General features: G+C 42.0%; 2 pseudogenes; both read left to right on the top strand.

Annotated features, from left to right (window-relative positions):
- Window positions 1–781: 781 nt before the first annotated feature.
- On the top strand, window positions 782–2,960 carry LOC132041756 (pentatricopeptide repeat-containing protein At4g13650-like; annotated as a pseudogene).
- A 13-nt stretch (window positions 2,961–2,973) lies between these two features.
- On the top strand, window positions 2,974–8,857 carry LOC132041758 (pentatricopeptide repeat-containing protein At3g53170-like; annotated as a pseudogene).
- Window positions 8,858–11,699: the final 2,842 nt, after the last annotated feature.

The raw sequence follows: 11,699 nt of genomic DNA on the forward strand, positions 1-11,699 counted from the left end.
AGACGGATTGGTATACCTTTCTCAGTAGGATACTAGAGATTCAGCAGGAATGTTCGCACTCCAGTCTCCGAAGTTGCTGGTCAGAGTCATCAAATAGGATGCATGTATGTGTGTATACATATATATATATATGGCTATGGGTACGTCGGGGCCACTGTCCCGACCAGTTGATGCATATTAGAGCTCTTAGAGGCTTTCAGACTATCAGTCAGTGTACAGGTGTTGTGTTTGGCCTTGCCGGCCTTCTGACTAGTTGTCTTTCTTTGTTGTGGCCTTGTCGGCTTTAGTTATGCATATATGTGTTGTTGGGCCTTTTCTGCTTGCAGATTGTCATGATATACTTCTTACAATTGTTATTCAGCGGACTTTTCGACCTTTGATTTATGCTACAGAGTTCAGATATCACAGTTGGTTCGCTCAGCCCCTTCCGGTGCTGGGTGCCGGCCACACCCCCAAGGTTGGGGTGTGACAAACTTGGTATCAAAACAGGTCTATCCTAGGGATGTCTGTAAGCCGTGTCTAGTAGAGTATTGATTATGAATGCGTAGCGCGCCGCATTTATAATCAGGGGGCTACAAGACATTTAGGTTGTTACCTTTCTTGAAATCTAGATTGTGCGGTTAGAGCGGAGTCATAAGTATTTAAACTTCTATTTCTCGCCTTGTTTTTCTTTTCAGTAATGCTGATATGGAAGAAAGGTACAGGTGGTAGAGAATTGAACAGGGACGCCGGAGAAGGTATTAGTTGTTTTCCACCCTCTAATATGAATCCTTGAACTGAAATGACACCAGAAAGGAACATGAGTTATTCCATGGAAGGAGACCCATCGATGGAAAAGGACCTGTCTATGGAGGTAAAAAAAAAAAAATTCAAATGGATGCCTTGAGGTTCAGAGCTTCCCCTATCTTGTGCAAATTCAAATTCCGAAGTGTCAATTTCAACCTACATAGTTTGAGTTTGGTTTCAAAAAATTCGAGGTGGCTTTTGTTTGTGGATTTGACTTGCAACTAAAGAGTTTTTTAGATTACATGCAAGTAAAGATTTTTCATCTTAAATTTTGCTCAAACAAAGTTGTCTAGAACATTTACTCCGATACCACAAAGAAGAGGAGAAAAATGGAATTGGAGTTCAATTAGGTTAACAAAAGCACGAATATAGTGGGAACCCAAAAATAGAGCAATTTAGTTGAGACAAAGGAGTCGCTAATTGGTCTTCATTCCCTTTATTTATATCTTCATGGTATTAAAGAGAATTATTCATTCCTTTTTTTTTAGTCTTCTGATTGTCTTCACAAGGAAATTTGGCATTTTGGATGTCAGAAACCAATTAGATTGAAGAATTGTACTTTTACAAGTTGTGCAAGTATAAATTCACTAGTTCTTGATGATTGTTCAGATGAAGAAAATGAATATTATCCATCTATTGTTCATCTATGAGTAATGATGGGTATTTCGATCATTTTTACTATTTAAGCTTACTAGATAGTTGCTTGAGTGAAGGGTCAATTTTAGATGCCAAGAAACTACATGGGAAACTGTTGATATTGGGATTTGGAGCCAATTTTAGGATTGGTACTAGGTTTCTTGATATTTATGTTACTTGTGGAGATTTATCTAGTGCATTGCAAATATTTGATAATTTGCCAAGTGGGATTAGAAATGTTTCTTGCTGGAATATATTATTGTCGGGTTTTAACGGATGAAAAGAAATGATGCAGTTGTTAATTTATTTTCTCGTATGATAAGAGAAGATGTTACTCCAGATGAGTGTACATTTTCCGAATTTTTGCGAGTCTGCAGTGATAATTTCTGGGGTGTTGAATAGATTCTTGCTTTGATTATGCGCTATGGTCTTGGCTTGCAGCTCATTGTTTCAAACCGCTTGATTGATTTGTATTCTAAAAAAATGGATTTGTAGATTTTATTAAGAAATTCTTTGAGGATATGGCGGTAAGAGATAGTTCGTCTTGGGTTACTATGCTATCTGGTTTTTGTAAGAGATAGTTCGTCTTGGGTTACTATGCTATAAGGATATGCGTAAATTTGGAGTAATTCCGACTCCATATGTTTTCTCGAGTGTAATAAGTGCATCCACAAAAATAAAAGCATTTAATTTGGGAGAACAGCTCCATGCTAGTATTTATAAATGGGGATTTTTATCTAATGGTTTTGTTTGTAATGCCCTTGTTACATTGTATTCTCGTTGTGGATACTTAACCTTGGCAGAAAAAAATATATTTGTTGAAATGCCGCAGAAAGATGGAGTTACCTATAATTCTCTAATCTCTGGTCTCTCTTTGAAAGGATTCAGTGATAAGGCTCTATAGTTATTCGAGAAAATGTAGTTCAGTTCGTTGAAAACTGACTGTGTTACAATTGCAAGCCTCTTGGGTGCTTGTGTATGATTAGGAGTATTTCAGAAGGGAAGACAACTACATTCTTACGCATGCAAAGCGGTATTATGCTCGATAGCATAATTGAATGTTATTTACTTGACCTTTATGTTAAGTGTTTTGACATTGAAACAACCCATAAATCTTTTTCTCGAAAGCCAGATGGAAAACATTGTTCTTTGGAATGTGATGCTCGTGGGTTATGGGCAGATGGGTGATTTGGATGAATCATTCCAAATCTTTTCACGTATGCGGTTTAAAGGGCTACAACCGAATCAATACACATACCCCAAAGATATTGATAACTTGTACATACGGGCGCTCTACATCTTGGAGAATTTTGGAAGAATGTTTATGTGTGTAGTGTGCTTATAGATATGTATGCCAAGCATGAAAAAGTGGATACAGAGAGGAAGATGTTGTATCTTGGAAATCTATGATTGTTGGATATGCTAAGCATGATTTCTTTGTTGAAGCTATAAGATTTGTTAGAAAAATGCAAGACCGAGGTATTTGATCTGATAACATAGGATTTGCAAGTGCAATGGGATGGAGCTTCATTTCCTAGGCCCAGCTAAACCATGCTGCTCGTCCACATTTGTTTCATACACCAGCCGCTATTTTTTTGATAAAAGAATATGTAAAACCACGAGTTTTGGTTATCAAATCATCATCACGAGGGAGGCTGGAGAAATGTTCAAAGAAAAAGCTATCTCGTATACTTAGAACAGAAGCAGCTATTAAAGGTATTGAGAGAAAAGCCAACTCCGAAAAATACACTAATCTTTGGCCTAAGGTTGTTTTGGAGGCTCTTGATGGTGCTATTAGGGATAAGCATTAGGAATATGCTCTTAAGATTTTTGACCTTCTTCGCAAGCAACATTGGTATGAGCCAAGATGCCATACATATGCTAAGTTTTTGATGATGCTCGGCAAGTGCAAGCAGCCAAATCAAGCTAGTTTGATTTTTGAGATTATGGTAGTGGATGGGCTTCAACCAACAGTAGATGTTTACACTGCACTTGTAAGTGCATATGGCCTTAGTGGACTCCTTGATGAGGCGCTACGAACCATTGATGATATGAAATCAATTACTAATTGCAAGCCTGATGTGTAAATTTACTCGATCCTTATTAAGTGTTGCATTAAAGTTCGTCGTTTTGATATGATTGAAAACATTTTAACCGAGATGGCGTATTTGGGAATTGAATGTGCTTATGTGACATACAACACCATAATCGATGGCCATGGTAAAGCTAAGTTGTTTGAGCTGATGGAAAGCTCCTTGAAGATATGATCGAAAGTGAGACTGCTGTTCTAGATGTTTTCACCTTGAATTCAGTAATTGGGTCCTATGGTAGCTGCGAGAAACTTGAGAAAGTAGAGAAGTGGTTTAAAGAATTTTAGTTAATGGGAAGAAAGCCAGATGTTATGACATTTAACATTCTAATCAAGTCATATGGAAAAGCTGGCATGTATCAGAAAATGGAGTCGGTACTTGATATTATGAGAAATCAGTTCTATTCCCCAACATTTGTGACTTACAATGTTATCATTGAGACATTTGGGAAGGCTGGCCATCTTAAGAACATGGAACAGTTTTTCCTACGCCCGTTTGGTCGTTTAGCACTTTTATGCCTAATATCTCTAAAACACCCTTTTTGTGGTCTAATTTTGGTATCTATAGCTTGCGATAACCGGTGATTCGGTTATTTAATTGACAAGAATTTTAGACCCCGTATTTTATACGTCGAGTGATTCGCGAAAGAATCAACGTGAGATAGAAACCTCGGATTTACTTAGTATAAAAATGTTATTGGAGATTAGGAATTACTTAAGTGTGGTGTTAAGTAAAAATTGGTGACAATAATAAGCCAACAAGAGCCTCAACATCCAAGGTAAAAAGGATGACTCAAGTCATCTAAAATAAGGCAAATGGAAGACATACAAGTGTGAAATTAAATGTTGATTCATCCACTACATTTTCAACATATTGTGGACAATTAAAATTGGAAGAAACTTACATGTTACATTCGGCCATAGGGCTGAAAATTTTGAGGAGAAAAAGTTGAAGCATACAATTGAATATTTGAGCATCCACTACTTTATGAAAGTATACATTGTTTTAGGAGGACATAACATGGTGGAGGGATCATTTCACATTTAATATTGCTCATCCATCTTGGCATGATTACAATAGACAAAGGGTGGTGCATGAATCATTCAACACACATAAGATTGTCTTGTAAACAATTGAAAAGAAAGAAGAAAAGAGGAACAAGGGGGTCGGCCAAGGAGGCTTATGGCCGAAAGTGGTGAGGCAAAATATTGAAATTTTGTGTAAAGTTAATTGAGTGCTCAATGTCATGAGTGGAGCATGTGTTGTATCCAACTTGTAGGCATCATAATTTAACAAAATAATGACTAAGGAATCAGCCATTACATTTATTTTCAACTTCACAACAAAGAAAGAAAACCTAGAGGAGAGAGAGGCAAGCTCACGGCCAAAGGGCTGAATTTGGAGCTTTTGTGTGTTGATCAAAAAAATTATTTTCCAAGGTGTTTCAACCCTTTAGAAGGTCCCTAAAACGTGAAGATAGTCTTTGGAGCAACAAGAACCATTTTCATCTCAAGTCACCAACTCTAGCCAAGTAAAGAATTCAAGTGGTCAAGGTAAGATCTAACTTTCTTTTCATGTATTAAGGGTGATGTAGATGTGTGAATATAAGTTGTATGCATGAAATAAGGTGTGTTGATGTTGGAACATGGTAATAGTTATGGAGTTATATGGGTTGATGTTGAAGTATGATTGTAACTTGACGAACATGAATCGCATGCATCAAATCATGAAAGTTGGTGTTGGAATGTTAGTTAGTCGTAGGAATTGTTTTTGGTGAATTTAATGGACTGATTTTCTTTAATAAATATAGTTGTTACTATCATAGATCTCATGGTAAAAAGAATGAAAAGAATTAGAAGGTTAAAGGTGAAGTTATGTTAGTATGAAAATGGTTGAATCTATGATTTTATGTGAGTGATGTTGAAGCATGGTGTAGCCGTGTGTGGACTGTTTTGGGAAGAAGTTAGTGAACTGTTTTTACTTGATATTTTGATTGTCATTATCATGAAATTTATGATGGAAATGAAGGTGTTTAATGGTTGGAGTTGAAACTAAAGTCATTTGTGAGTTGTTATAAGGATTATAAAAATGACGATATAGCGTAGTTGCGTATGAATTGATGTTGTACTTATCGTGTGGATAGCTGGTCGTAACTTACTGAAATTATATGAAAAGAAGACATGAAATGATGTATAAAAATCACATGTGGTTGGCTTAGTATGTTCGTAAACATTTGCAAGAATTCCGAACATCGTTATGTTGTCGGTTAGGGACTGTTTTGGACATGTTGTGGTAGTGGACTGTTTTGGACTTATGCTTTCATTAAGTTGGAAAGAATAATTATAAGTTAAGAGTATACACCATATTGTATGTTGGATGGAATGTTATAAGTTGTGACATACAAACGTTAAAGCTACAAACTATTAGAAGTAACTTGAGAATGTCGTAGCCGTATGTGAATCATTATTGCATGTCATGAATGTGGGCTGTTTAGAATATAAATATAGCGTATGGGTGTCCTTAGAGTCGTATTCTAACGTAGATCGCATATTTTATAGATTTTGATCGTTCGAGGCTCTACGCAAAGGGAAGACATTAGCTTGATTGTTCGTGGCATCCGCTCGGCATTGAGGTAGGTTACGGTCTACTTTAGTTAGACTCGATTAGAGAATCGTATGTAGTTGTAGAAAGTGACGGGGACAAGCATATAGGCCTTCGGGCATGAAGTAGAGGTGATTTCCGGTTAGATTGGCTTTGTTAGTTGCTATGTGGGCTTGTCGCCATATGTGTTATTTTTTCGTGATTATCACCGTTCGTATCTCTCGTCACATACTAGCTCACTCACCGTGTGTAAAGGAATGGTAACATTAATATGACTTGTATTGGTTGACTATATATTGATGATATTGTTGAGACTGATATCATGCATGACATGTCTTTTATATTATTGTTGTGATGATTGGTGAGGTGAGTGATCGAGAGACTCGAGGTCTTTGCGGAGATTGAGAGTGACGAGAGAGACTCCGAGGTTTTGCGGAGAGAGAGTAGAGAGAGATGAGGTTTGTTTGAGTGTTTGTTGCCCGAGGTTTCTTGCCGGGAACAATGGAGTGTCCGATGCCCGAGGTCTTTGCCGGGATCGTGAGAGTGTGCTCGTGATCCGAGGTTATATTCGGAGCGAGTGGTACATGGACTTCGCGGGTCCCCCATGGGTCATGACTATGAGGCATTGCCATAGCATGTGTGTACGGGAGTGGAGTGTGAGAGGTGACTATTGCATTGCATTGCATTGCATTCATCCACTTATATATTTGACCGATCATTTGGTGAATTATATCGTCTTGGTTGATTTCATGATTCCTTTACACCTTACTTGTATTGATATGTGACCATACTGTTTGCTCTATGTGCTACTTGTTGGTTTTGACTTCTTCATGCGTTATCTAATCATTGTCGGCCTATGATGCCTACCGGTACAAGTGTTGTCGATACTACTCTTCTTTGCACTTTTGTTGAGTGCGAGTACGATCCGAGCTCCGATTCTAAACCCCGTGGTCGATACGTGAGGGTGACATCTTTTAGTTATTCGGGGTGAGCTACGTCATCCGTGGCCCCCGAAGAACCTCCTCTATCTATTTCTCGTTTTTGTATTCGACGGACAATATGTAGCCTTCGGGTATTTTCGGACTTCTATTCCGTCCTATGTTAGCGCTCTTGTACCCTTTGACAGATTTTTGGGATTGTCGTGACATTTCTTGTTATGATAAGTATTTAAAACTTGATAACTTATTCTTAAATAAATTTTCCGCTTATTTAACTTGTTATTAGTAATGTGGTTCGCCTACTCGAAGGGATAGTGTAGGTGCCACCACGACTCGTGAATTGGGTCGTGACAAAGTTGGTATCAGAGCTTCTAGGTTAATTGGTCTAGTGAGTACAAGAGCAATGTCTAGTAGAGTCTTGCGGATTGGTACGTAGACGTCCGTACCCATCCTCGAGAGGCTATAGGACATTTAGGAAACACTCCACTTCTTTTCTTCGTTTCGTGCTAGTTCAATCCGATTGGTATCTGGTTCATTCTTTTCGTGCGAGATTGTTCAGATTGGTATCTTAACCTCGTTTCGTGTTCGCTCACGGATGGTAAGGACGCGATCGACCTCTCGGAGGCCGGAGCCCGCATCGCACGCACACGCACACGCACACGCACCCGCATCTATACCCGTTGCCGGCCGTCGTCGTGGGCGGCGGGGACGTGGCGGGGGACGTGGCGAGGGCGAGGCCGTGTAGCTATTCCGAATAGGAACCAAGCACCCACACTCTGCTCGGGACACGACATAGAGTTGACTCGGAGCTTGACAATATTCGGACGAGAAGATTAGGGCCGCCGAGACACCGCCCGAGGTCGCCGCTACTCCCGATTTTCGTGGGCCGTGTTTCGAGTGTTGGGATACTTTGACGAGTTTGGCTCGGGCGGGAATGATTCCGGTTGCTCCGGATGGCTCGCGACTAGAGTGGGAGGTCATACTCCCGATGCTACGATTGCCCCGGGATTTCGGACATCGGGGATATTACCGGCAGCAGCAGTGGCGCCCCGAATTGATGCTACTCCAGTATTTGATTTTGCTCTAAGGCCTGTACATGGGCCAGTATTGACCAGTGAGGAACGAAAATTGTTCGAGGGGTTTACCAAAATGTCTCCCCCCTGGTTCCATGGTACTCCCGGGGAGGATGCGTATGAGTTTATTGTTAGCTGCCATGAGATGCTTCATAAGTTGGGTATAGTGGAGTCTCACGGGGTCGATTATGTTTCTTTCCAGCTAGTTGGGGATGCTAAGCAGTGGTGGAGATCATACATGGAGTGTCGACCAGTTGGCTTGCCACCTTTGACTGGACCCGGTTCTATCGGTGTTTACGGAGAAGTATGTCCCTCGTACTGCGAGAGACAACGGGAAGGATGAATTTTCGACATTGGAGCAACGGGGTAGGTCAGTTGCGGAGTATGAGACCGATTTCTCGCTTTGTCCCGTTATGCGACGGCATTACTTCCCACAGAGGCTGAGAGAGTGAGGAGATTTGTGAAGGGTTTGGACCTTTCGCTTCGGCTGGCGACCTTACAGTTAGAGGCCTCTGGGGCCTCATTTCAGTCAGTAGTAGAGCATGCTAGGAGGGTTGAGTCAGAGATGGGTCGGACACATAGTGGGGGTGGCGACAAGAAAACTCGTGGATTTGATAGTTTCAAAGGTCCTATTAGAGGTGGGGGACGCCATGACAAGGTTCGTCATCATCCTACTACACCGCCCCATCCAGTCATCACTTCAGGCTTTAGCAGGTGGTTCTTCAGGTTATAGCGGGCATAATTCTGAGCAGACTCCCGAGGTTCTTACTCTCGACCTTCAGACCGCGGGGGGTATTCTGGTTATTCTATGACAGTTCAGCAGCCTATGGCCAGAAGAGCATGTTTTGAGTGTGGTGAGACAGGGCATTTCGCGAGAGAGTGTCCTAGATCCAGGCAAGGTTCTAGAGTTCAACATCTAGGCCTCCCGGCACGCCGGCTAGAGGAGGAGGATATTCTAATAAAGGGGTTCGCGGTCGGCGAGAGGTGGCCGTCAACCTAGCGAGAGGTGGTCATCGGTCGGTAGGGGAAGCGCTCGGTCGGTGAGAGGAGGATCTCGGGCGGTCCGTGGTGGTCGTGGAGGCACGCGGTCCGAAGGTGGGCGTTCCCATTTCTATGCTTTTCGGGTAGACCGGAGGCGAGGCCTCTAATGCGGTTATCACGGTATTATTTCGGTTTGTCACCAATCGGCTTGTCTTATTTGATCCGGGTTCTACTTTCTCTTATGTGTCCACTTATTTCTCCACGGGTCTGGATATGCTTTGTGATATGCTTGATGTACCTATTCGTGTCTCTACTCCTGTCGGAGATTCGGTGATAGTAGATCGGGTCTATAGGTCTTGTGTAGTCACCTTCATGGGGTATGATACGTGGGTAGACTTGGTTATTTTGGATATGGTGGATTTTGATATTATTTTGGGGATGGATTGGTTATCTCCCTATCATGCTATTTTATCTGTCACGCCAAGACAGTCACGTTAGCCATGCCAGGTATTCCGCGATTAGAGTGGAAGGGTACTCCTAGTCCAGCACCTAAGAAAATCATATCATTTCTTCGGGCAAAGAAATTAGTGGATAAGGGGTGTTTAGCATATTTGGCTCATATTCGGGATACTAGTGTGGACACTCCTTCCCTAGAGTCAGTGCCAGTGGTTTGTGAGTTCTCAGAGGTTTTCCTACGGATTTATGGAATGCCACCCGATCGAGATATTGACTTTTGCATTGACTTGGAGCCAGGCACCCGACCTATTTCTATTCCACCATATCGGATGGCTCCGGCAGAGTTGAGAGAGTTGAAGGAGCAGTTGCAAGACTTGTTGAGCAAAGGATTTATTAGACCCAGTATCTCTCCTTGGGGTGCTCCTGTTCTATTCGTGAAGAAGAAAGATGGTACCGTACGGATGTGTATCGATTATCGGCAATTGAACAAAGTTACAATCGAGAAATAAGTATCCAATACCCCGCATTGATGACTTATTTGACCGAACTTCGGGGAGCATCGATCTTTTCTAAGATTGATTTGAGGACGAAGCTATCATCGGTTGAAGATTCGAGCGGAGGATATTCCGAAGACCGCTTTTAGGACCGTTATGGTCATTATGAGTTCTTGGTGATGTCTTTCGGGCTTACTAATGCCCCGCGGCATTCATGAATTTGATGAATGGGATCTTCAAGCCATACTTGGATTCATTCGTGATCGTGTTTATTGATGACATCTTGGTGTACTCTCGGAGTAAGAAAGATCACGAGGAGCACCTGAGGATCGTGCTTGGCTTGTTGAAAGAGAAGAAATTATATGCCAAGTTTTCCAAGTGTGAGTTCTGGCTCAGTTCCGTAGCATTTTTGGGACATGTTGTGTCCAAAGATGGGATTATGGTTGATCCCAAGAAGATTGAGGCGGTTAAAGATTGGGCCAGGCCTACGTCGGTGGCCCGAATTCGGAGCTTCGTGGGCCTTGCGAGTTATTATCGCCGATTTGTGAAGGGGTTTTCATCTATTGCTTCCCATTTGACTAGGTTGACTCAGAAGAATGTGCCTTTCCAATGGTCCGATGAGTGTGAAGAGAGCTTTCAAAAGCTCAAGGCTTTATTGACTTCGGCCCGATTTTGGCTTTACCAGCAGAGGGAAAGGACTTTCTTGTTTATTGTGATGCTTCTCGGATTGGCTTGGGTTGTGTGTTGATGCAAGAGGGTAGGGTGATCGCGTATGCTTCGAGACGACTAAAGGTTCACGAGAAAAACTACCCCGCTCATGACTTAGAGTTGGGCTGCGGTAGTCTTCGCATTGAAGATGCGGAGACATTACTTGTATGGAGTCCATTGTGAGGTGTTCACGGATCACCGTAGTCTTCGACATGTGTTTAATCGGCGGGATCTAAATTCAAGGCGGCGTAGATGGATGGAGTTGCTTAAGGACTATGATATTACCATTCTTTATCATCGGGAAAAGCAAATGTGGTAGCTGATGCGTTGAGCCGAAAGGCAGTGAGTATGGGTAGCTTGGCGCGTTTGATTGTGGAAGAGCGTCCTTTAGCCATGGAGGTGCAGTGTTTGGCTAATAGTATGGTGAGACTCAATATTTCAGAACCTGGTAAGGTTCTAGCTTGTGTGGAGGCGAGGTCATCTCTTTTGGAGCAGATTAGGGCCCAGCAGTTTGAAGATGTAAAATTGTGTAAGATTCGGGATAAGGTGCTAAGTGGAGAAGCCAAGGAGGCTATTCTTGATGATGAGGGTATTTTGAGGATTAAAGGGCGCATTTGCGTACCTAGAGTTGGTGATTTGATTCCGTTAATCTTGAAGGAGGCTCATAGTTCCAGATACTCCATTCATCCGGGAGCAACAAAGATGTATCGTGACTTGAGGCAACACTATTGGTGGGGTAGAATGAAGAGAGACATTGTGGAGTTTGTTGCACGGTGTTCGAATTGCCCGGCGGGTTAAGTATGAGCACCGAGAGACCGGGTGGCGTGCTTGAGAGAATGCCCATTCCGAGTGGAAATGGGAAAGGATCGCCATGGATTTCGTAGTTGGTCTTCCGAAGACTGCGGGTAAGTTTGATTCGATTTGGGTTATCGTGGA

The sequence above is a fragment of the Lycium ferocissimum genome, unplaced genomic scaffold, assembly GCF_029784015.1.
Source record: "Lycium ferocissimum isolate CSIRO_LF1 unplaced genomic scaffold, AGI_CSIRO_Lferr_CH_V1 ctg11593, whole genome shotgun sequence".
NCBI classification, from domain to species: domain Eukaryota; kingdom Viridiplantae; phylum Streptophyta; class Magnoliopsida; order Solanales; family Solanaceae; genus Lycium; species Lycium ferocissimum.